This window comes from Homalodisca vitripennis, chromosome 1, assembly GCF_021130785.1.
Source record: "Homalodisca vitripennis isolate AUS2020 chromosome 1, UT_GWSS_2.1, whole genome shotgun sequence".
Lineage (NCBI taxonomy): Eukaryota > Metazoa > Arthropoda > Insecta > Hemiptera > Cicadellidae > Homalodisca > Homalodisca vitripennis.
In genome coordinates, this window is record NC_060207.1 from 143,017,501 (window position 1) to 143,045,022 (window position 27,522).

Consider the following 27,522-nt stretch of genomic DNA (forward strand, 5'->3'; position numbering starts at 1 on the left):
ATTTCGCTTCAAACCCCGCACGTTCAGCTCGTACTACCGGGCAAGTATTTCACTCCTTTGTGTGACAAGCTTCGTTGACAGAGGTATGCGGGCACATTATTCCAAGCAAAATTTTGCTATATTCACGGCAGAGATTTATCCATGCAAGAACTGGATAGATAGACATGTTAGTTGTTACCATCCAGACAATATAAGTAAATTGTGAAAATAAACAAGAATATCCCATTTTTTATTTTGCACTATTTATTATTTTAAAATAGACGTGTAAAAGATTTGTTTTGAAATATAGGAGACAGATTTGATAGGGGATAGCAAAGACTTGCCTATACTTGGGGATACTTTTCAGGCTGCCTCCTACACCATTCAGAGGTTATTTCTGAGCACTCTGGAAACCACCATGTCTCGCTTTTGTCACGGAGAGAGGAGTGAGAGAAGAAGCGAGGAGAGAGAGAGAGAGAGAGAGTTTTACAGTATTTTTTATTGTTTTTTTCTGACACACGCCCAAATATAACGTTGAATTGCCCATTTTGTATAGATAATCCCATTAGCAATAATGTTTTCTTGTGTTTTCTTCTTCTAATGTAGCCAATACCTATAAAACCCAATGTATAAGGAATTGTTCACGACAGAGTTGAGTTTATCAACATTAAAACAATAAACAGTTATCACATTATTCGATTAAAAACCCTGAATCTCTCCTTCCACCCATCATTTTCCACACTTTAAAGGTAGCTAAGCCAGTAAAATACAAAATGAGTGAGGAGCTTGTAGCAAATTGATAGTGTCACGCGTTCCAAGTGCTATGTTCAATGTTTCTATAACATTCTAGTTACATGATAGAGATCAAAATTTTAAATATATAAAAATGAAACTTCGTGTTTTGTAGGTTAAGTACAAAATGCTCAAAGTTAGCTCAACTGTAGTTCGTTGGGGGTAGTCCTTATTTTCCACATTCACATCCCAGCTTGTTGTTATCGTCGAGAACTTTCCACGTATAAATAGAACTTCCTCTATAAAGTATTTAACATCAAACATCACCCAATAGATTTGGGTGACGGTTTTAGTAGTGTTGGTGGGGCGAGAAAATATGTTTAAGTAACATATAAGGTCTTTATGATCAATGTATTCTTGACTGGTTACATTCTTTTATATTTGTATGCCGTTAAAGTTGGCGAGGGTAGGAACCTGAGAGGCGGGGGTAGTCATATTTCAAAAGTTTCACTTAACTTTTTATTAGCTCTCGTGGCAGCCAATAAATAAAATTAATCATTAAAATAAGTTAAATAACAAATTAAAACTTTCAGTAAAATGCTAATTAATATGATGATAATAAGATGATAAGAATATTCTTTCTCTTATGTCACACAGATTTGTGAGTGGTGGGAGTTAAAGTAAGACATGTGAGACGAAATAAAATTCAATTTTAGATTCATGGTATGTGGAGTATTGTTAAAAAAGGTTTTATGTAGACACTTTTATAGTTATAGTTACTGTTAAATATTGGTAAGGATTGGAACCAAAAGAAATGGTGAGGTTTTATTTTTCAAAAATTGCATAGACTGTCGAGGAAAAATTCACTCGAGTAAACTATAGTTTTTTTTAAATAAAGTATTCAAAAACGCTCACCATTACCGTAGAGAAAAACGTAAAAGTTGGTGGGGGGGGGGGGGGTAGAGTATCGTTAGAAAGGACTTCATGTGCATAATAATCTCCACTAATTACGTTGCTAATGGTTCACAATTGTTCGAGACAAACAAACCATAATATGTGAAAAGTGACTGAAAACTTTATTTATAAAACAGGTGAATGTGGTTATTCTTACAAGCATGTAATCTATAAAATAAGTAAATAGTATGATAATAACTTATCGTTATCTGCCTCGAATGTGTAGGTCATACTTGAACAAATTAGTTTTAATACAGGGTGATTCACAAAGATATACAGAAGCTGTAGGAGCATTCCTCTTATACAAAATATAAAAAATGTATATATATATGTGTGTGTGTGTGTCTGTGTGTGTGTGTGTGTGTGTGTGTGTGTGTGTGTGTGTGTGTGTGTGTGTGTGTGTGTGTGTGTGTGTGTGTGTGTGTGTGTGTGTGTGTGTGTGTGTGTGTGTGGATCCAAAAAGCTTCATTAACGAGTTACGGGTAGCTAAGAATTTCGCCCGGATTTAGCTTAACGAGGTGCTCCTCAAATTGTGGTAAGGCAGGTTAAGGGGTGAATTCAATAGTTTCTTATGGTATTTGACCTGATAAATTGAATAAAACAGATCTAAGAACTTGAATTTAGCTAGTGCTTGAGGGAACCAGTGTCAAATGCAAAAAGAATGGAGTGAAAAAACACATTTTTCATTTTTGGGAACAATAAATTTACAATTTTACCTAAAAAACAGATCAAAATGTTTAATGAATCTTGTATAAAAGATTTATCCTAAACAATGGTGTAAATAAAGTACACATAAATCGAATATATGTTTAATTAAATTAATTTAATATGAAATTTACAAAGAAATTGTAAATTTCTATTGTTAAATGAAAAAGTACTTCATAGGGTAGATTGATTTAAGCAGTACATTTTTAAGTGCTGCTGTCTACTACATGGTTTGATTTTATTTTATAGTAAAAACGCAGAATGATGTTTTCCGTAAAATTTTTATATCATAATTTGACAATACAATAAGCAGCTGTTCAACAATGATATGATTTGAATTGTCTCAAATAATTTTGAGAGTTAAAAAATGAGTTTCAGTCCATTTGCGTGTTTGTCTGTACTTATTACTTGTATTATTAATTGTAAGTATGTTTTGTTTGTAGTTATTATTAAGTTAATGGAGTAGTAATGACACACGTATTTACCAGTGAAGAATACGCAGATATGGTGTTTATTCATGGTGTATGTGAAGGCAGTGCTACTCCCGCTGTTGTAGAGTACAGACAACGTTACCCTTAGCGCATAATTCCAAATGCTAGAACAATTCCATAACTAGCGCAAAGTTCCAGTATGATCGCTCTTGTCAGCATGATGTTATTGTAGATGGAAACACTGTTGCTGCTGTTGACCATAGTCCAGGTATTAGTTTATACTACGGTTTAGATTACGTCTTATGAAGTATTTCTAAACGGTTCAGAATTACACAAAGTAAAGTAAGGAGAACACTCCAATTTTACAAGCTCCATCCCTACCGTAAAAAAAGAAATGCAGCATTTACACCCAGGAGGCAATGCCCATCGCTTGGAGTACTGTATTTTGTTAAACACATACCGTCAATTCGTTAAATATATTTTATTTACCGATGAGTCACAGTTTCCTCGTGATGATATCAACTATTTACGATACCAACATTAATGGGCAGAAGGGAACTTTCGTGCAATAATTGAACGTAACTTTCAACAGCGTTTTAGCATTAACGGTTGGTGTGTTTTATTCATGATCAGCTGATTGGACCGTTTATTTTTCAAGAGCGCTTAATAGGTCAGACATACGTACCACCAAAATCCTTCCTTTAGGAAGAATGACCAACGTTGCTTGAAAATTTTCCCCTTCCAACGCGACGTCAGTTGTACTTCCAACATGATGGCGCATCGCCACATTTTTAAAATATTGTCTCCACTTATTTGAACCGACAGTTTCCAAATAAATGAATTTGGTCGTGAAGATCCGCTCCTATACACTGGCCATACAGGGCACCCGATGATACGTTGTTGGTCTTTGGAATAGGGGGATGGATGAAGGAGAAATGGATCACCCTCCCCCCCCATACACCCAATCTTGCTATGTGCAACATCTGGTTATTCTTCTATAAGAAAGTTTTACAATGTCAATATTAATTCCCACTTAGACGTATTAATGAAGCATTTACGGAGTTAAAGGAAAGCCATTTTGAACAACGGAAATCAATAAGAGCCATCCGTAAACGAATAGAAAAGTGCATTGAAGTCGGTGGAGACACTTTTGGAAATGTACTGTAATTTTGTACAATAGGTTAGATTAATATTTTCCGGTTAATTCTACTTTGTACTGTAATGAATAAAAATTCATTTAATCAAACATGTATCGCTTTCTGTGTACTTTATTTATACCCTTTAATTGAAAATAATATTTTATACAAGTTTTAATGTACATTTTGTTCTGTTTCTTGGTGATTATTATCGATCTCAAAGATTATGTGTTTTTCACTCAAGTTTTAGCATTTTACGCCAGTTTTCTCAAAAACCACTTAAATAAAAGTTATGGGACCTGTTTAATTCAATTTATAAGGTAAAACGTCGTAAGAAACAATTGAATTCGCCCCTTAAATCTACCTTACGAAGCATTTTAGGACCCATATTTATAAAACTGTTTAGTTATTTTTACCATTATAATGAGCTTCCACAGTTTCCGTCAATCACGTATAATAAAATATACAATATGTTTATTAACTTTTATTACAACAAAGTGAATTTTAAATACGTTATAGTTGTTTAATTTAACGTTCTTCCAATCTAGATCACAAAACAAGGATCACGTGTACATATTCAGAACTGTATTCTGGAACAGGACATTCAATTTTACATACATCAAATCAGAAAAAAATCGATATTTTACATCCATGGGTTAAGCTGATATCAAGCAAATCAAGGGAAAATCAATGTCTGTGGTGAGACACCAGATATTAGGTGAACCACAACTATCAAGCTCAGAGTAGACTGTATCTCAGCTTATTGCACAAGCGCGTAGGATCCTTCACAAGTTCATCAGGTGGCTGCCGACCACGTTGCAAAACTTCAAAATGTCTTTCTAGGTTGTTTATCAGTACTTCTCCCGCTCGTATAAAGTCTGAGTGTAAGATGGGCAGGAAGACCAGAAGGTGTGAAAAAAGGTATTCGGAATAAGTTACTTATAAAGAAGTGACGGTACAGGTATTGAATTGCCAGTCATTGGACGATTGCCACTTTCTCTACCTTGGACCATACGCTTAAATCGGATTTATATTTGCTAAAAAGTATTAAAGTTATATAACGTATATAATTTCAATTATAGTCAAGGGTTAATAAAGTTATAAGCTTTGTTCGAATATTACTATTTGCCTTTTCTTTCTTTCATACATCTACATTTATTTCTTCCATAAAGCAATGACAATATTAAAACCGATTGAGTTGAAATTTCCTTTCAGATTCCGGTGATTTATTGTCAAGGAAACCGTTTGTTATCATATTTTTATATTTTAGTACCGTTGGAACAAACATTGCATTCTATCTTGCAGCGGAATTTTCATCTTTAAAATTTCTCACAATTGCCGTTATAACGTTTTTACCCATTCCAAAAGTCGGGTTTGTAAGGATAAGTAAACAACTTTTAATCATGGATTTTATCATGTAAAATCTCATTTTAAAGAACTTTATAAAATAAGGAAAATGTTTCTAAGTTAATTGAAACCTGAGTCCTATACCGTTCTAAACTAAGGTTAGGGTATGGCATTTCGAATATCCAGTATAAAAATAGCATTTTTCTCTTCAAGGCTCCCATAAATCTAATTACATTTTATACTGTTTTTTACTGTATGCGTCACTTGTTAAAAATTAATATTTTTGTCTGCTAAATATCAGTTCAACTAACATTTAGAAGCACAATCATGGAAATTATTATTGTTGTTATTGTGGTGTACATGACTGAAACTTGATGGTGAAAATAAATAAACTGCTAAAATATTACGTCATCAATTAATATATATATATATATATATATATATATATATATATATATATATATATATATATGGAATTTATTTATTCTGTAACATTACCGTTAAAACAGTTTATGGACTTAAATTGCTGCTAATATTACATTTCTCTAAAATTCAAGTATTTGCTGAAATCATTCTTGAAACAAAAATGAGAGGCTACGTTTAGGAGTTTAATATTGTTTTATATCAATGTGATTTTAAAACAAACACTAGTAATATTTTGATGATTACACTCACAACAGTGTAAATTTCTCTAAGGTTACGTTAATCCAAAATTAGCTAAATGTCCCCAGGTCAAAGCCCATTTCAATCAAATGCTGCCACAAATGGTAGGAAGGAAGTTATGAATCAGTCGATTGGTCTGAGTTTCTTGTTATACGGATATTACACAAATTAATCTTGCATTGTTATTCCATGGCTTATTTCCTCATTCAGAATCTGCACTGAACGAGGCAGTGAAGACTCAAGGAAGACCAAACAATTGGCATGATTATTTTAAGACCTACATCTTAACTATGGATTGATAAAGAACGAGTTTTGAGACATCAAGGTCGAGGGCCAGAATGGTATAATTTTTCAGCAACAGTATTCTTTAATGGAACATCGTTTATAAAACGTAATCTAATAATTTTATGGGGTTTAGTTCAAGAGCAAGGTATTATTTAAAACTTATTCTTCTTTCAGCATAATACGCAGCCCATATAACAAATACTAGTTTTGATAACAGTAAAATAGTCACATTACTTAACTACTAGGTCTATAGTGAATATTGGATCTCTACAGGCTCGGACAGTATTGACTGTACACTCCATAAACTAAACTATCTGTATTAACTAATTTCCACAATAGTTGCTCTCGTCGCTATATGCTCAGGAAACTCTCCTCTCTGACTCCATTTATTGGTTGTGTTACATGATTCATGTGAGTGGATATTCTAAGAAGTTCTTATCCACTGTTGTCCACTAGAATCATATTCAAAAAAGACCCCCCACCACACTAGAAGGTATAGACACATACTACCAGATTAGATCGAACCTTTATTTGTCTCTCAAGCTAAATAGTTCTTTTTATACATTATACTAATGTTTCATTACAAAAATATAGTCTGGAAACATTAGCTCTAGGGAATGTCACGTGGTTTATGTAATGACTATGTTTCAAGTTTACTAGTTCTTCAGTTTTTAGTTTAACACTTCTTGTCTGAAAATGATTTTACACATCGAAGTCGAAATATTTCAAGATTTTATTTCTGTTAGCTCTGTCATGTTGACGCTGTTTATTCACGTAGTCTAGAAGTAAGTAGAGGTTTGCAAAGCACATGATTAGAAATTGATTTAAAGTATACTATATGGTTCTAGACCTAATTTATCGTTCTTTAACAAGAATGACATTTTAGTGATGCAATTTTACTTTTGGGAAGGTAAAATATTGTAACGAACATCTATATTTAGAGTATAGGACATTCTAGTACCCTATATAATTGAGACCAAGTTTATTTTAAGTACTAACAAATAATTGTTCTTCTTTTGTGGGGATAAAATAAGTATAGACAATTGTTTTAAATAGACAAATATTGAAAAATCAAAAAACAAGAAAACAATAATAAAGTCGGTGAATAAAAGTATAATTTCTGATTTCCCAAGAATACGACTGATAATACTTTTACTTTTGTATTCTAAAAATTAATAGGTTTTTATTTTTGTTTCTATTTATAATTAAGAAAGAAATTATGAAAAATTTGTAAAACATGAAGCATACTTATCAATTGATACAGTTACGTGTTTTTGTTTTCCCAACTATGTCAAACATAAAAATGTGTAGCGTTAGATAAATTAATTTGAAAAGTAAGATAGATTAATTTAAAAAGTATTAAATTGCGTTTCTATTATCAGCTTTCATCTCACCATACACACACATATTCTTAAATATTACATTAGTATCAATACTCTATATCGATGATTGAATCTTTTCCTGACTTACAAATCGTGAATTGGCGTCTGAGCAGAACACATTTTACATATAGTAGCTACATTATTCTATTTACTACTTCATTCTCAGAAAGTCGGCCAACCAAATTAAAGAGATTTCAGTCATTAAATTATTTAAAGTACTTTCAGTATAACTTGAGAACTGGAATTCATTTCAAGCCAAATAAATTTTCCCGTAATACTTTCAAATGATACGGGTTGAAAGTTAGGTTACTATACCACAGACTCGCTTGCCGTAGGCAGATCGATACAGAGAGCCGTGCATAGTTGGCCAACTCCGTCAGTTCTGGAACTCGAGATAACCGTTACCGTGTTTGCCAACCAATTTATCTCAGTGCAATTATCTCAGAACAAGCTAGAATGTGTGAATAAAATGTCTACTGCCACTGATTACCAATAAAGGCTTGATAAAGCATATATTCGGTTGGGTTGTGGTGAGTCGAGGCAGTATATCTTCGTTACTTCACGGAACAGATCAAAGAGGTTGCTATCGTTGTTATATGTAATAATTACACTATTTCAGCTAACATAAACGTTGCTTGGCACGCTAAAGTGCTGGATGTTTATTCTACACTCAAGACCTATTAGATATAAAAATATCGATTAGATGGTGAAAAACTATTATGGTCCAATATATATTTCTCTAATCACACAAATAAACCATAAAATGTAATAAATGTGTTGTATGACTGGTATGGTTTGCATGCGTTATACAAAGTGAATAAAAAGTCAGGACCCCCGTCAATTTGTTTATGTAAGAAGTTGTCCGTTGGGTAGAGGTAAAATGATCTCTTAAGTGACCCCTCATTTTGAAGAGCATACAAAACTTATATGCTCTCATGGATAATGGTGAAAACCAGAGATTAATATCTTTTTTCTATACAAAATAATAAGTCATCAACATTTTGATTGCCTTTACACTTACATTTTTTTGTTGTCAAGTTATTGTCTACGTGGAAACCGGGTTATTAGTCGTTTGTGTTCTGACTCAGTTAGAAGTGCAATGGACGAAGGATCCAATGAAGATTAGAAAGTTCACTGATAAGAAGTTTATTTGTAAAAAGTGACCGGGATTTCCCGGTTCAAACTACGGTTTAGTGTAAACAAGTATCTTCTTTGTTTTAATCTCGTCAGAATAGGTCATACTTTTGTAGTGGATATTATCCAGTGGATAATTATTATCCGGTAGTATCATTCTTGTGTGGTTACTGATCCTTAAAGTGTTTTGAGAAATGTTTGTGTGTTTTAGTATTATTACAGATATTGATTTTGAGTACCAGTAATAAAGCCCCTGTAGTCAAGAAGATGAAGAAGAAATGATATTTAGTTCCGGGGCTTCTAATGTAAATTACCATGAGGCAGAAAGAGAGTTTAATATTGCACATCCAAATAGACCTGTGACAAGAAAATACTTAAGAACTGTAGTAAATAAGTTTCAAGTATCTGAATCCATCTCAGATGCTCCTCGCTCAGGTCTACCTCCTTTAGGCAAAACAATCAGTTCGAAATTGTTGTACAATTTATTCAAGGTCTGCAGCAGTCCACCAAATCAGTAACAAATCTTTGTGACGTTTCCCAAGGGTCTGTGGTACGCCTACTGAAGAAAAATAAATTTTAACCCGTACAAATTCAGCTTCTACATTAGTTAAATGAAGACAATCCAAACCACCGTCTATTTTTGGGGGGGGGGGAAATGGGAGCATTAATTTCTACTCATCCATTGTTTATATGAAACGTTGGGTTTAGTAATGAATGCAGTTTTCTTGTTAATGGTGTTGTAAAGAGACAAAACTGCAGTTACTGTGGTACAGAAAATCTTTATGTCTCCCATTAATCCTGCACCCAATACCCAGAAAAAGTAAATGTGTGGGTCGGAATTTTTTGAAATCACATTTTAGGACTATTTATTATTAATGTAAATCTTTATGAACTGTATTTGCAAATTTTACAAGAACCAATTTTCCACCCAATAACTGCTGTTATTACGGAAAATGAGCAAGAATTTGATGAAAGTATAGCTCACTTCAAACAGGTTAGCCTTCTTGCATATTTTCAACACACTGTACGACATTTCCTGCAAACAGGTGGTCAGTGGATGGTCTGCGCGGTCTCCGGACTTTACACCTATGAACTTTATTCTATAGGGTCATATTAAATCCATAATTTACAAAACACTAGTAAAAACCGTTATGGATTTAAGAAACAGGATTGTTGAGGCCTGAAACTAAAAAATACCACTCCAGACTTTTCAAAACGCGAGAAAGGATTTCACCTGCTGTCTTACTACCAAATACTAGGACTTCAGTTTGAACATTTGATTAGACTTGGCAACGTGGTGAGTTGTTACAAATGTTGTTCTGATAATTCTGGCTATTATTTTAGATAATAAAGATATAGCAATCTCTGTTTTTCACAATTGCTAAATATTTACGCTCTTCAAAATGAAATGTCACTTGATTCAGTTCTGTAAGCAAAACTAGATTTCAAATTGGATTGGATATTCCAACAGAATCTGATGTTAAAACCGTAATGAACACTATTATTTTAATTTTACAACAAAAACAGTATTGTTAAGGTTAAATTTAAAATCTACTCTCTCAAGACAGTAAAGCTGATAATTTGATTTGGTCAAATACAGGTGTAAAGTTCTTGTGCATTATTTCCAATAGAAAGAGGTTCTAAAAATCAAAAACAAATGTAAAATCCCAAAATATTTATTGTTAGTCAATCCTTCCACAAACCTATTCTCTTGTTAATAAATTTCAGGAAATGACAAATTCAGGAAATAAAGGTTTCTCACAAAATTGAAGAAAGATGAAAAATTATATTTTGAGTAAACACATACCAACGTACAGTCCCCAACACAAACACATTTTTGAAATCCTAACAAGATTAGTCTGGAGGTTAGGATCGGACACATTTACCGATTGCAAACGCAAGCTCTCGTTTTCCATGATCAAATATAAAAACCAGATTCGATAAATAAGCATACACACAAGAGCTGTCAGCCTGAGTTAACCAACATAGAGACAAATCATAGTAGCTGGGTTGGAAACAGAAACCAGATTCGATAAATCAGCAAACAGAACAGACTATACAAATATAGAGTTACAGACCAATTATTGTGGCTGGGTTATCATTTGTACAAATCACCGCACACAGAAGAGCTGCCAGCCTGAGTATACGAATATAGAGTTACAGACCAATTATTGTGGCTGGGTTATCATTTGTACAAATCACCGCACACAGAAGAGCTGCCAGCCTGAGTATACGAATATAGAGTTACAGACCAATTATTGTGGCTGGGTTATCATTTGTACAAATCACCGCACACACAAGAGCTGTCAGCCTGAGTTAACCAACATAGAGACAAATCATAGTAGCTGGGTTGGAAACAGAAACCAGATTCGATAAATCAGCAAACAGAACAGACTATACAAATATAGAGTTACAGACCAATTATTGTGGCTGGGTTATCATTTGTACAAATCACGACACACAGAAGAGCTGCCAGCCTGAGTATACGAATATAGAGTTACAAACCAATTATTGTGGCTGCGTCATCATTTGTACAAATCACCACACAGAGGAAACCTGGCAGCCTGAGTATACGAATATAGAGTTACAGACCAATTATTGTGGCTGGGTTATCATTTGTACAAATCACCGCACACAGAAGAGCTGCCAGCCTGAGTATACGAATATAGAGTTACAGACCAATTATTGTGGCTGGGTTATCATTTGTACAAATCACCGCACACACAAGAGCTGTCAGCCTGAGTTAACCAACATAGAGACAAATCATAGTAGCTGGGTTGGAAACAGAAACCAGATTCGATAAATCAGCAAACAGAACAGACTATACAAATATAGAGTTACAGACCAATTATTGTGGCTGGGTTATCATTTGTACAAATCACGACACACAGAAGAGCTGCCAGCCTGAGTATACGAATATAGAGTTACAAACCAATTATTGTGGCTGGGTTATCATTTGTACAAATCACCACACAGAGGAAAGCTAGCAGCCTGAGTATACGAATATAGAGTTACAGACCAATTATTGTAGCCGGGTTATCATTTGTACAAATCACCACACACAGGAGAGCTGGCAGCCTGAGTATACAAATATAGAGTTACAGACCAATTATTGTAGCCGGGTTATCATTTGTACAAATCACCACACACAGGAGAGCTGGCAGCCTGAGTATACAAATATAGAGTTACAGACCAATTAAAGTTACCGGGTCGCTAATTGTTCAAATCAGCACACAAAAAAGACTTGCCAGCCTGAGAATGCAAATATATACTCCAGTATATTTATACAATATAAATAAATATATATTGGTTATAGACCAATTATAGTGACCGGGTCATCATAACATAAACATACAGAGAATAGCTGCCTGTATGAGTATGTAAATATAGAGTTACAGATCAATCAGAGTAGTCGAGTCGTCATTAATAATTGACTTGTGCATCAGACCAGTAACAAACTTCCGGATTTGCATCGGTGAAGCCAGTAACCAAATTGAACTGAATAGGTTTCAGAATCATCGAGGCAATTGGTATGTGGCTTGTTGCAGAGCTCTTACCTTATGATTATGTTCAACACCTTTCCACTTTAATATATTGCTTTTCTCACGTTTAACCATATTTTCTGTAACAGTCTATATCGTCCTGTTGGTCCTGAAAGTTTATAATTTCTGCATATCATGACTTATTTCGGAGAATTTTCACAAATTGTTCAATTTGTGTAACATAATATAAAATTAAAAAATGATTAGTTTTAGTTACAGATAATCATGTTACCATTTTCTTACAGGTAATCTTTCCTAAATTAATATAATAAACACAAGAATAGTTGTCATAAGTAATATATGAGATTAAATCATTTAAATCGTTTGGACGGGATGCTTAACTATTTATTTTACTAACTATCATTCTAACTATTACTTACTAAGTTACTTCCCTTTATCAATATCTATTCAAAGTATGATTTTTTATTTCTTGTAATATTATTTTGCAATCTTAACCTTGTTTGTTTGAGAGATCTTTGTTTTTAGTGTGTTTGTAAAGTTTACACATTTTTACATTAACCTAAAACAACACACTTTTAATAGAAAACTGTATAAAATGATAAAACACTTAAAACACGTTATTGAAATCATATTTAAAAATATTTGTTACAAAATTGTATCGATCAAAAATAGTGAAATCAACATAGAAATTATAAAACACTTTGTTTCAGTCGTAGTGTAACCTAACAAATAGATTAACATAAATATTTAAAAAATAAAATAAGTGTAGTGAAAGTGTTAAACGGACATTAGTACGTTTGTAACATTTACAAATTTTTACAATAACTTAACACACTTTTAGAACAAACTTTTTTTAATATTAGGACACTTAGTTTAACGAAAACGGGTGATAAAAAACTGTTTCATCTTTTAACACTCACAGCGTATGTTATATAATGTTAAGTAATAATAGTAATAAGTTCACACTATAAAATATAAGCAAGTTCAAATTAGTAATTATTGTGTTACATACAGGCTGCACAATGGGCCGGTATTGTGTAATACCACGTAAATTGATTAATCAACAATTGATTAGTCCAGGAGAGGCTGAGGCAGCTAATCACCTTTACCACTGTGACCCAACTACAACTCCAACCCACGGCAATCCCGGTATCCAGTCTAAAACATTTAACAACTCTTGTAAACTGTTTATAACCTGTATGTATATATATATATATATATATATATATATATATATATATATATATATATATATACGAATATGTATATACATACATAGGCTCGTAGAGTTTCATAATTATTGGAATAAATTGTTATTTTTTATGAATAATATTTGTCAATATAATACAATGGTAAATGTTGGTCAAAAAAGTCTTTAAACGTACTTAAAGAATACAATACGTTATTGAAGTGCCTATAAAATTCAATGGGTAAGTACAATTTTTACAACAGATTTGACATGGTTAAAGAACATGTTGATTTAGGCAGTAACAAGACTACACAGGGCATTCATATTCAATATACAATTTCCATTTATTCTACAGTCATTTATAGTTTATTTATGTCTTCGTTGTTTAAGAGCAATTAAAAAGGTAACACATATACAGAAAATTGTAACAGTTTTGCTTAGTGTTTTTAGATTTTCAAATGTAAAATTCTTTAATACTAAAAAAACAGACTTTTTGATATATGAAAAATTATTGTGGATATTTTTCCTTTAAAGAGTTATATTACATAACATTTATGTTAGCTACTAAAGAACTTGAAATACTCTTCATTGGGATGCATAACTAAACTTTTTCAATATCTTATTGAAAAAAATTATCTAAATAGCTAACTAAAACCGTGTCACTCGCTCTAGTAAATAATTTATATCGCAGATCAGAAGCCTTGACATGTTGGGAGAAAACTCCAGAACTTCTGTAAGTTTCAAAAAAAAGAGAAACTGTTCGCCATCTAATGCAACATGTTCCTTTTTGAGAACAAATGTTTTTATTTTTAATTGGAACAAATGTTTAACTATATCTCATAGAGTAAAAGCCTTCAAATAGTGTTACGGATAAAAACTTAAATTGTTATTTGTTCAAGAATTATTTCAGCTAGAAAACCACTAAAAAAGTCAATGTTTACTTATATAATAAAAATGAATGACTGTAAATTTTCAACGTTTATAATGTTGTAGCCTTATTCCCTTACCCGTATTTTACAATCAACAAAAGAATGTTTTTATGTCCTTAGTTCATTTAGGAAAGACAGTTATTATAAAATTTTAAATTTACTCAAATGCTTTTAATATTCTCTGGAGATGAAAATACACACATACTTTCCACATTTAACTAGAGCTTTATATTTTCTTTGTAAACGTAAGTACACAAAGAAAATACAAAACACATTTGTTTCATTTTATCATATTGCAATTGTATTTTTTTTAGCAATAAAACATCCACATCTATGAAGAATATCATATTTCATTTCATTTATTTATTTCCAAAAAATTCATGAATACAGTTGACTTACAAAATGGTAAAACGAAAATTGGAATAATACCTGCAGAGACTCCACGTCTGTGTGCAGGATTAGAGTTCCTAAGTCAGTACAGCAGCACTAATAAACTTATTTAATTGAACTTTGTTAGCTTACATTAACATTATTGTCCTTAACCTTAAACTTTTTAACGCTTGTTTTTTAATATTAACAATATTATATTATTTTTAATATTACTAGTAAAAAAGTATGCTGACTTAACTATTTTGTAAAAACATTTTTTATATTTAATTGCATCAAATACTTATTTCTTATGTATTCAAAATGTAACATTTTTAATACACCTATTTAATGTTATAATTTATTTCCACCACTGCAACGTATACGACCGGTTTTAAAATTGCTATTCAAGTTTATGATTAAGGCAACGTTTAAAAAATAATCGTGTGTCAATAAAACATCGATGGAGTACATACGATTAATATTGTTTTTTAATAAGAGTAAAAAACGTGTTTTAAGACATTGTTTTCCCTCTTATGAAATATTTAAAGTTATATGGTTAAAAAGTTTAAGCTGAACGTTTTGGAAGAATGCAATACAAGTTTGGCTATGTGTAGCGGCATTGTTCAGATTATTTATGAGACAGAAGAATGGCGTGAAACTGGAGAAAGGCCAATGGATGATTAAGGGGCGTTATTGGATCGAGAGGTAGCGTCTGCCAAGTGTGGGGACAAGGGCACAATGGTGGGGCACAATGGCCCTATTGTGGTTCCAAGTGGAACCCAATTGTGTAAACCGCTGATTGCTAGAGGCGTGAAGTTCTGATCCCTCCTAAATTGGATAAGATTGGCCGTTATTTTAACTTTGTTGAAGAATATCGGAATTCCCCTTGTATAAAAGAGAGAGGTAAAATAAACCTGGAATACGTAATTACCATCTATTTTGATCCTTTGTCTTTGAATGAGCAATCGAGAACACTTGGCTGTTTCAACACCATTCGCTCAACAGAACATTAAATTATTGTTCCACAATTATAATTCCCCAAATAGTTAACACTGACGTTTGGAATACCTAGGGTCATCTCGCAACACAATTAAAAGTGTCAGTCGACGTATTTACTTTAAGTTCCCGGCATGTTCCTCTTTGAACATTTTTTCATTGAAGTTAATTTGTTAGATTACATCGCTAATGCAGTCATATGTTCCCAGCACAACTATAACGAGAGGAAGGCTTCCATACATGCAGATTCTTCCCACAGACCAAATATGTCCACTTGGGTAGTTGAAGACAATCAAGTATAACTACCCCAGGTTTTTCAATTGTCACAGCTGTAACCAGCAATGCGTAACAATATCGGGTCGTCCATGTTTTACATAGACGGTACGATGCTGGCCAATGATAATATATCAACCTCGTGAACTGTTGAACCTACAGTAGTGTAAATAGTGGGATGTTGAGATTGTAATTTCTTACAATGGCCATCTCTGAGCGTATGTAAACTTATTGAAGTCAAATTAAGGGTGTTTGTTAAAATGCATTGTCTGGGATCTGATTTCTAGTATGATTACAGATCATAAATTTCTTTAAAAATATAATTTGCATAAAATAATTAACTAGGAAAATGATCGTGTATTTAATGTGTTACATGAAAGAGGAATTTTTATAGTTCGATAATTTCATATATCTTACACTTAAGAGTATATGGTGAAATATGTATATTTTAAAATCTCCGTTTATAATAATGTGCTTTGAACTATATAGGCTTACAATGTTTACAAATAGTTTATTGACCATTAAAGAGATGTACCGAACGTTTTTTTTTATCAATGTGAGTATTAATTATGTTGGTGCTTGGACCAATTAGCTATTATTGATACGTTTTGTCTAATATTAACTTACTGTACGTAACGATGAATGCCCAATTTCGTATATCAGGAACCTAAACATAGTAGTATGTTTTAGTAATTTTTATATAATACAGTCTATTAGGAGATTGACCATTACGGGCCTTAGTACGATCAGAATTTTTTTAAATGTGACTGAGGCGTTCAGTGCTTTTGTCTCATTATAAACGATCTTGCCATCGACATTGCACAATGTAATAAAGAACGAGCTGTGAACAATTGGAAGTAGACGACCCCAGCCAGCACAATGGCAGGATTACATCTGTCAATCCTGATAATAAACACTTCACAGCATCAGCATTTCCCCTGGCATCAGTAAGAGCTGCATCAGTAATTTCTTACTGCTTTAGGTGATGAAGTCTCAAGTGCAAAGCGTGAATCAGGACTGCAGTAACAAATATAATCGACCAAATACTATTTTTAAGTATTAAAATTGCAAATACTGTTTATACAATATATTTAAATTATACAGTAAAAGTGAAATAAATGTTTTTATTACAGATAAACTAAAACAAAACTTAAAAATAAAACTATCGTATAAATAATATAATAAATAAAGAAAAATTTAAATTGATTAAACTCGTCGATGCAATAAAGTTAATTAATTTAGAAACTTTTTGCAGTTAATTAATTTTGATAAGAAATATTAGAAGATAATACGGATTTTATATAGAAGCCTATATAGAACACATTTTAATTAATGAAATGCTAGAATGTATATTTTGTGAAAAACCAGACATATTTGAATTATTATCTAGTACCACTTTAAATCTAATAACATGAAACTGGTCAAATTTCGTGGCATTTTCTTATGTAGTGATATGTTTTAGCTTATATAACAATTTCCATTACGTGTATTCAAAATTACAAACACGAACACAAGTCAGTTTCTTGAACGAATAATCTAGATCACATGTTAAGAGAACTGCAACTATAGCATGAGTAAACCTATGCATGAGTGTATATGGTGGAATGTAGTATTGTTGTCACTAGAACATTGCCGCTGGAGTGTTATCAGTACTCTACGAGTTGCAGAAGTGCATATTTGAGCAACTTTGTCTAAATGTGAACTGCCCTACTGAATAATTAGTTACATCGACATATTCAACTCTGCTGTAAACATGTCCTTTGTTTTATTAGTTAATAGTTGACAGTTGTTTAGATGTTTTCCCAAAAAAATGTTACGTCACGGAAAAATTAAATTATATTCATTAATTACCCCAATTACGAGTAAAAAGAAACGATTTTGTTAAACGCAACAAAATGATCCCATTTTTATGTTTTTGTAGTAAAAAGATTTTCAATAATGCAATTGTGTTATTCGTATCACCCAAGCAACCGTTATTTAACTATTTCCATGAACTTTATTATTTTCTATACAATGTCTGGTATTTTATTAGATAACATACTAGCATTAAAATATGAATAAAAGATCTACTGTTAAGCGTCGGAACCACAAAGGTACCAGCAAGTCTATATATTTCCTTTATTTAGTTTTAATTTAGGGTCTTCTACTTTAGGAATTTAAAAGCAAATATAAAAATGAGTAGTAAAATTTTAAAATTGTTATCGGACGATGGCTGAGAAAGTTCAGCTTTTCTTTTAGTCACAAGACTTATGATATATTTTGGTTTATATAAAATGAGTTTATTTTTATATTATACATCACACCTTGTGGTAATATATCATTATTACATATGAGTTTGCAAGAAAAGACATCTCTTGTAAAATACATTTTACGTAGATAGCGGTAGACTTTGCCTTTACGTTGAATTTCGCGTGGTTACCCCAGTTTCTATTTATTCATCTTAACTATGTTTGTGGATAATTGGTTTGCTACTGAAAACATGTGCTTGTCTAACATTGATAATTTTAGTAGACACTAAGGGGATGGATGATTTGAAACTAGTATAGTGTATTGTATGTTTCAAAACCGCATTTAAATGTGGTAATTGAGTATGATTAAACCATTGAAAGTACAAATTGGCTTAATAATTTGTAAATTTTATATTAATATTATTCTACAATATAAATTATTTAAAAAATTAATGCGATTTCTTCATTACTGATCTGGCATAAACTATCCTAAATTATTCACACTCCGATCAAAGTTGTGGTAATGGTTTGAGGGAACACCATAAAATGTATTTAGTTCTTATTATAATCATATCTTTTGAGTGATTTGAATATTGCTAACTAGTAACACTCTTAGTAAAGAATATGTAACCAGTATCAACAGGTAATATCATCGTCACATTCTGCAATACGTAAAGAAATAAGACTATCACAATATATATTCTGAATTAGTGTTAAATTTGAATTAGTCCTTGAGCTCACACCATCTAAAAAAGTTAGACATTCCCAACAGTTTCGTTTCATTGTTACTGTGAGAGACGAGCACATTTCTCACATAGTTCCATGAGAAGTGTATTGAGGACATTTTACGTTACTTTCTTTAATTTTCTTGTTTTAGAATCCTCGTCATCTCCAAGTCAAAGCCTCATTTCAATCAAATACTACCACAAAATGGTAGGAAGGAACCGATGAATCAGTCGATTGGTCTAAGTTTCTTGTAAAACGGATCTTAATCAAATCTGGCATTGTTATTCTATGCCTTATTTATTCATTCAGAATTGAAATAGTGAATGCCTTAGCGAAGACTCCAGGAAGTTGAAAAACATGAGACATGAATACTTTAAGTCCTATATCTTAACTCAGAATTGATAATGAGTAGGTTTGGACCCAAGAGTTATGGTAATCATTTCCAGGAACGGTGTTCTTTAATGCTATATCCTTTATAAGATGTAACTTAGTAATTCTGTGCGTTTATATCAAGAGTAAAGGTTAACATTGAAAACTTATTCATATTTCAGCATAATACGCTATTCCTAGAAGGAAATCCTAGTTAATATGGCATATACAATTAAAACTTAAGAAATACTAGTTTTAATAACAGTAAAAAAACTTATAGTACGTAAAATCTACAACTATGTGGAATATTGAATGTGTACGAGATCGGACAGTTTTTGACCGTATATCAACTAACCGACTATAAGTATAAACTAATTTCCAACATACAGTTGCTCTCATCTCAATAATCTCAATAACTCTCTGACTCCATTAGTTGTTTGTATTATATGATACATGTGGTATTTAAAGGATACTTATGTGTACGCGTGTCCACTATTCACAAAACCGCCACCACACTAAAAGCTAAAGAAACATAACTGCCACGTTAGATCGAACCTTTACTTATCTATCAAGTTAAATAGGTGATCTGAAATTCCATAAAGTTTTATTAGATCATAACAGTTACTTTATTTTATAATTATTGAGGGACATCGTATTGAACAAAACTTTATTGTTATGCTTAGAAATGCTAAAGTACTTTGTATACAATATACTACTGTTTATTTACAAAAATGTAGTCTGAAAATTACTATATTTTAAGTTTACCAGTTTTTCACTTATCAGTTTAACACCTCTTGTATGAAAATGGCTTTACACAGTGCAGCAGAAGTATATCATGGTCCACTTTGTTGGCATAGTTTTTTACTCACATTTTTATTAAAAAGAAGAGATTTTTCAGATTTTTATTAGCAATTGTCAATAAGAAAGTCATTAATGTATGAATTATATTTATCAAGTGTTATGTTTACTTAAAGTATATTTCACGTTGAGATATTTTATTCCAAACATAAAACAAATGTAGAACCAGATAAATAAATTGATAGCAGTAAGAAATTAAATAACAAATTGTAAATTACGTTTATGATGTCTCTATTTACCATTTACACTTTTGACCACTCAGTGAAGCTCCACTGGCCAATTTTCCATTTTGAAATAGTTCTCCAATGAATTGACGAGATTTTAGAAAATACTTTCAGTATAACTGGAATGGGAATTAATTTCAAGCCAAATACATTTTCTCGTAATAATTTCAAACGATACGAGTTGAAAGTTAGGTTACTATACCACAGACTCGCTTGCCGTAGGCAGATCGATACAGAGAGCCGTGCATAGTTGGCCAACTCCGCCAGTTCTGGAACTCGAGATAACCGTTACCGTGTTTGCCAAGCAATTTATCTCAGTGCAATTATCTCAGAACAAGCTAGAATGTGTGAATAAAGTGTCTACTGCCACTGATTATCAATAAAGCAGATAACGCATATATTCAGCTGGATTGTGGTGAATCAAGAGAGTATATCGCTGTTGGTTCGTTGAGCATATCAGAGATGGTGATAAGACCCTTTGGTATAACACTATTCCATCGAACATAAACGCCGCTTGGCGCACTAATGTGCTGGATCTTTACTGTATACACAAACCCTATGAGGTAAATATTTATTAGATGCTAAACAATTATTATGTGCAATATCTTTTTATTTAATACAAAAACAGTATACTATAAATGCAGTAAATGTGTTGTATGATTGGTATAGTTTGTATATTTTATATAATTTAAACTTTTACTGATATATTGTTTGATAAATTACATGAATCATTAACGAAAGAGTTTCCGTGTTCCGTCATTTAATAAACTTGCACTTGACACTCCTCAACAGGAAGGATAACTCTGATTTTGTAAGAATTAAAATTATTTTATAATCTAATGAACTGCCTGGCTATTTCGTCGATTTTCTGCTACAATATATTAGTTTACATAACCTCACAAACTGTATTGTGCCTATTATAGTGCATTACATATTTAATGGTGGGTAAGATAGTGTTGGAAAGTAAACGGTATTTTCATCATTGTATTTTAAAAGGAAAATATAATTACAGTAATCTAATGTTGTATTTTGTTACGACGATATAAAAGCTACGATTCACGGGTGGATTCTGCTTCTTCTGCACTCATAAATTTCTAAAATATAAAACTTAGAAAGAAAAAAAGTTTAAAAAATAAATTTATGTTTAATTAATTGAAATTATCAACAAAATATTTACATGCAGTTTACCTAAAACCCAGCGACTTGTCTGGGGATGAGCAACCTTAAACTATCTCAAAAACAATGGAAACATTATATATTACACTATGAACGCATGAGCCCATTTTCCATTAGTTATAGCACAGTTATAATTGACAGATAAAGATTTGTATTATTCAGCACATACAGAAGAGCTACCAGCCTGAGTATGCAAAATATAGAGTTATGGATCAATTATAGTGACCGCGTAACCATTTGTACAACTAAGCACACTAAAAACAATTTCCAGCGTGAGTATACAAATATAGATTTATAGACCAATTAAAGTTACCAGGTCGCTAATTGTTCAAATCAGCACACATAGGAGAGCTGCCAGCCTGAATATACAAATATAGAGTTATATACCAATTATAGTGACTGCGTAACCATTTCTCAACTTAGCACACAAAAAAGAGCTGCCAGCCTGAATATACAAATATAGAGTTATAGACCAATTATAGTTACTGCAGGTCGCTAATTGTTCAAATCTTAGCACACATAGGAGAGCTGCCAGCCTGAATATACAAATATAGAGTTATATAGACCAATTATAGTGACTGCGTAACCATTTCTCAACTTAGCACACAAAAAAGAGCTGCCAGCCTGAATATACAAATATAGAGTTATAGACCAATTATAGTGACTGCGTAACCATTTGTCACCTTAGCACACAAAAGAGAGCTGCCAGCCTGAATATAAAAATATAGAGTTATAGACCAATTATAGTGACTGCGTAACCATTTGTCACCTTAGCACACAAAAAAGAGCTGCCAGCCTGAATATACAAATATAGAGTTATAGACCAATTATAGTGACTGCGTAACCATTTGTCACCTTAGCACACAAAAAAGAGCTGCCAGCCTGAGTATACAAATATAGAGTTATAGACAAATTATAGTGACTGCGTATTTGACAACTTAGCACACAAAAAAGAGCTGCCAGCCTGAGTATACAAATATAGAGTTATAGATTAATCATAGTGACCGAGTCGTCAATAATTGGCTTGGGAATCAGAGCAGCAACAAACTTCCAGATTTGCATCAGTAAAGCCAGTAACCGAATTAAACTGAATAGGTTTCCCAATCATCGTGGCAATCAGTATTTGGCTTTTTGCAGAGCTCCACATATTATGAGATCTAACACGTTACCTCATAAATGTATTAATGCATTGCTTCTCTCACTTTTAACCAACCTTTCGGTAACAGTTTATATCGTCAATTAGTCTACATACTCATCATGACATAGTTTGGATAAATATTTGTATGATTATTTCTATCATATTCGCCTTAACTCTCCGAGTACCAATGTGTTTAAAAAACCAAACCGTCAAGAAAATGTATTATAGTAAAATGAATGTCTCTATGATTATTGGTATCTTATTAAGCTTGATTTATAGCTTGCCTAAAATCTTCTTAAATTTTGTAAAATGTAATTATGTACAATTTTTAGATTTGTTAAAATTTACCTAAAATTAAATCTCATGAAATATTTTGTTGTTTTAGTGGTAGATAAAAGTTACATGACCATTCCTTACAGGTAATATTTACTAAATAAATAACATTAACATAAGGAGAAGTGCCATATATAATATGAGACTCAATTATTTAAATTGTTTGCGCTGTGTTACGCCTTCGCATGATAATAATTATTATTTTACATGGTTTTCCAAACTTAGACTTTCCTTTTATTATTATTCCAGCCATTACTCATTCTATAGTGCATATCTTTACTTTTATTTATTCAGTTTATTTTTCCTTACTATCAATTACCCGTGGCTTCACACGCATTATTTAAAATCGAAGAACATAGCCTTCTTAGTTAATAACTCAGTAAAATAAGACAAAATAAGGATGCAACCTCGTAATGAAAAGATAATAATCTAAAATATTGCATACGTATTTACTTTGATGGTATAAAACTTACCTCAAAACTCTCATATAATCAACGTGTACGCAACTTAAGATATTTAAGGTCAAAATTCACGAAAATCAGTTTTTTTGCAAATATCACGTTTCCCTTATGCTAAATTACTTTGAAGGTGGTTAGAGAAATTGTAGAACGAAAAATTCTCTACAACTTTTGTCTGTACTAATTTTATGTACGTTCAACACTTTTTGAGACAGCGCAAATAGTAGGAGACCGCTTACCTGTATATACGATAATGCGAGGTCAGCCAGAAGAATACAATAAATAAAATTATTTATATTGTTAATTATTCACTTACTATTATTATTATTACTTAATACTATTATTATTGTTATTATTATTATGATTATTATTATTATTTATTATTTAATATATCATATTTATAGATATTAATTATAAATTATACCGGGTGAGTTTTTTAAAGTAATCCAATAGCTAACTTTTTAATTAACACGACTTAGCACCACACTTTAAATTTGGAACTTACTCAATTTTAAGTTTCACTCAGGGATACACTTTCACATTTTTTGAAGATGGCCGCCATTTCCCAATATAGCAGCCAACTTTAAAATCTTTAATGGAACACCCTACATTTTATGTTGTTTTTTAGATTCTACTCTACAAAATAAGACATTTTTGCTTTTGAGAATTTTTCAATATCTCTAATAGTTCAGGAGCTACGTGGACTGGAAGTTTTTCATAATTATTTCCAATATGGCGGCCAACTTTAAAATCTTTTATGGAAACACACCTGTATTTTATGTTGTTTTTAGATTCTACTCTACAAAATAAGACATTTTTTGCTTTTGAGAATTTTTCAATATCCCTAATTGGTTCAGGAGCTACGTGGACTGGAAGTTTTCGGATTTTTTCGGACTGATGAAAACTATTATGATCCAATAATCTATTTATTAAAATTACAAATATAAAATATTTTTTTATTATTCATTATTAATATTTTTTGTTTTAATTTTCTTCTTGTTCATCGTCTTCTTTCTTCTTCCTCTAGCTGTTCAATGTCGGATTCATTATCATCATTCCCGTTTACTAAAGTATCAGAATAGAAAGATTCAAGAATATCAGGTGCATATTCACTTCCTTCATTGAAATCATCTGAAGTTGATGAAGCGTTGAGGCATGATTGTCCATTACTCTGCCCACAAATTAAAGTGCATCGAAATCCCGATTTCCAGAGTAGCAAATAGCATGATATTTAGCCTCACAGCAGCTACCAAGTCATGTTCAAAAAGTATAAACGATTTTTGACTAATTTTCCTAACAAGTCGCCTCAAGAGTACTTACTTTACTGATGGTGCGTTTACTTTTCTTTTTTTTCTGCGACTTCATCAGCTACTTGACCACAAAACAAGCAAGATGTTTTTAAAATCAAATACCTCTTCTCGTTTTTTATGAGGTGGACTTTCTGCAGTTGGAGTTTCATCGTCTTCTGCACGTCGCTTCGATGCAGCAATGAATTTTTACTTATATACACTTTTCGACAATCAATATGCACCATATCACAGAAGTCAAAGTATTTAAATAGTTTTTTATATGACTGTCATTTCTGTCAATACTTGCAGTTTTTTATTGTTTGCAAGCCACGCAACAAAACTCACATAAGCACATTCTGATATTAATTTTATTACAAATAAAACAACAATCAGCCATTGCAATTAAAAGATACACTCAAAATCGTACGTCTGTTAATGCTAAGATGTCGTTTTCAACTAACGGATAAAATAAATTTTTATCGGTATAGAAATACTAATACAGATAAATACCCTACCATTCCCATCATAAAGTAAAATTATCTCACCACCACTACTGTACTTATACATAGAAAATTCCAAACTCATTCGTTACGGTGTGTAGAAAGTCACACAAAAACCAGTCATATATAACAATGGAGCATCTGCTACAGCTTCGCAGAAACAGCAAACGTCGTACAAGAGATTTGTATTTCGAGATATAATATTCATAGTAATATAGTAATATGGACGAAAAGTATTTCTTTTAATATTGTGTTTGGTAAAAATGAAATAAGTATTATTTTAGAGAGAATATATAATTTATATCTATAAATATGGTATATTAAATAATAAGAATTTAATAATAATCATAATAATAATAACAATAATAATAGTATTAAGTAATAATAATAATAGTAAGTGAATAATTAACAATATAAATAATTTATTTATTGTATTCTACTGGCTGACCTCGCATTATCGTATATACAGGCAAGCGGTCCCCTACTCTTTGCGCTGTATCTCAAAAAGGGTTGAACGTACATATAAAATTAGTTTCAGACAAAAGTTAAAGAGAATTTTTCGTTCTACACTTTCTCTAACCACCTTCAAAGTCATTTAGCGTAAGGGAAACGAGATATTTGCAAAAAACTGATTTTCGTGAATTTTGACCTTAAATATCTTAAGTTGCGTACACATAATTATATGAGACTTTTGAGGTAAGTTTTTATACCATAAAAATAAAGACGTATGCAAATTTTTAGCTTATTATCTTTTCATTCCGAGGTTGCATCCTTATTTTACCGGACTATAAAGCACTTATGATGTATTATGATGGTGCCCTATGGTATTTTTAAACATATTATGGTAAGAATTAAACATATCAGGGACAGGTACATATTATTTCAGCATCCATGAAAAGATTAAAAAGTTAAATCAACGTTGAAGTCTGAAAATATAATTTGGTCAGTTTAAAATAACTATTTGTATAAAGTATTTCCAGTACCATAGGATAGTTTGCATTATGCCTCCGATCAAGAAACTATATCCCAACGAAAGCAAACTTCGATCAAAAAACGAACCCATACCTAAGTTATTTCAAGTGTCTTAGTTAGAGCTTGTCTTTTTTCCCAGTGAAAAAATTAACCTACTATAATTTTACTGAGGTCAAAAATGACGGTACCAGCCGTTGCTAATTACTTCCGTTCTAATTTATTTTTAGTTCTACAGTTGAGTTTACCTCTTTTGCCTGATTAAGAAAAATTATACGTATGTTGGATTTAAAGATGTACTTTGGGTTAAAAAGCGTCTACCACCAACCCTTGTAATTTACTTCCAGTATAAGATTTTAAGTTCCATAGTTATAGTTTGGTATTTTTCCTATGATGATAATATGTACTCTTTGTATTACTAATAAGATATTGCGGTCAAAAAATGTCAGTTCCGGCCGTTTAAATCCACTCCCGGTCTAATTCATTTACGGTTCCATAGAGGAGTTTATGTTGTTGCACTAACAAAGAAAATAAACATATTTGTGGATTTTTGAATACAACTTAGATAAAAAAGCGTATATTTCCGGTCTACAGGCTTTTACCTCGACCGAGAAATTATACCCATATGCTTAAAAATACTACTTTGATTAAAAAGTATCTGCACCCGTCACTTATCTTCTTATGATATAATGGAAAGAATATGTCTGTGTTTCTTTAAGCTACAGTAAAAATACCATACACAATGTCAGGGAGCCAACTAATTTCAAATACCTCATATTCAAACATTGGTAGCTTTGTTCATTAAGGAGAGCTTTTTAAAAACGCTTAAATAACATTTCTAATGCATTAGATGTTTTTATTCGACATTGGTCCAATCAAAAGTAAAAATCAGATAGTAACTTCGTCTTTGCAATCTGCATCACACTACTGATCAAACATTGTACAATTATTTAATATTAGCACTTACCCACGGCTTCGCCAGCAATTCCTCTGCAAAGCATTGCATCTAAGATGCCATGTATTTGATGTGTAATATTATATTAACACTGGAACTATTTTAGACCAATTAGGGGAAACCCGAAAGTCGAAGTCTTAACTTTCTAAGGGAAAGCTCTTATGATATAATACGATGGAGTGAAGAATGGACGCAATGTTTGGATTGCAGATCAACGATTGTTTGTTATTCAAATAGTTCATTTAGTGTCTGGTGTATTGTTTTGTGATTCCACTTTCAGTTATTTGCGGCT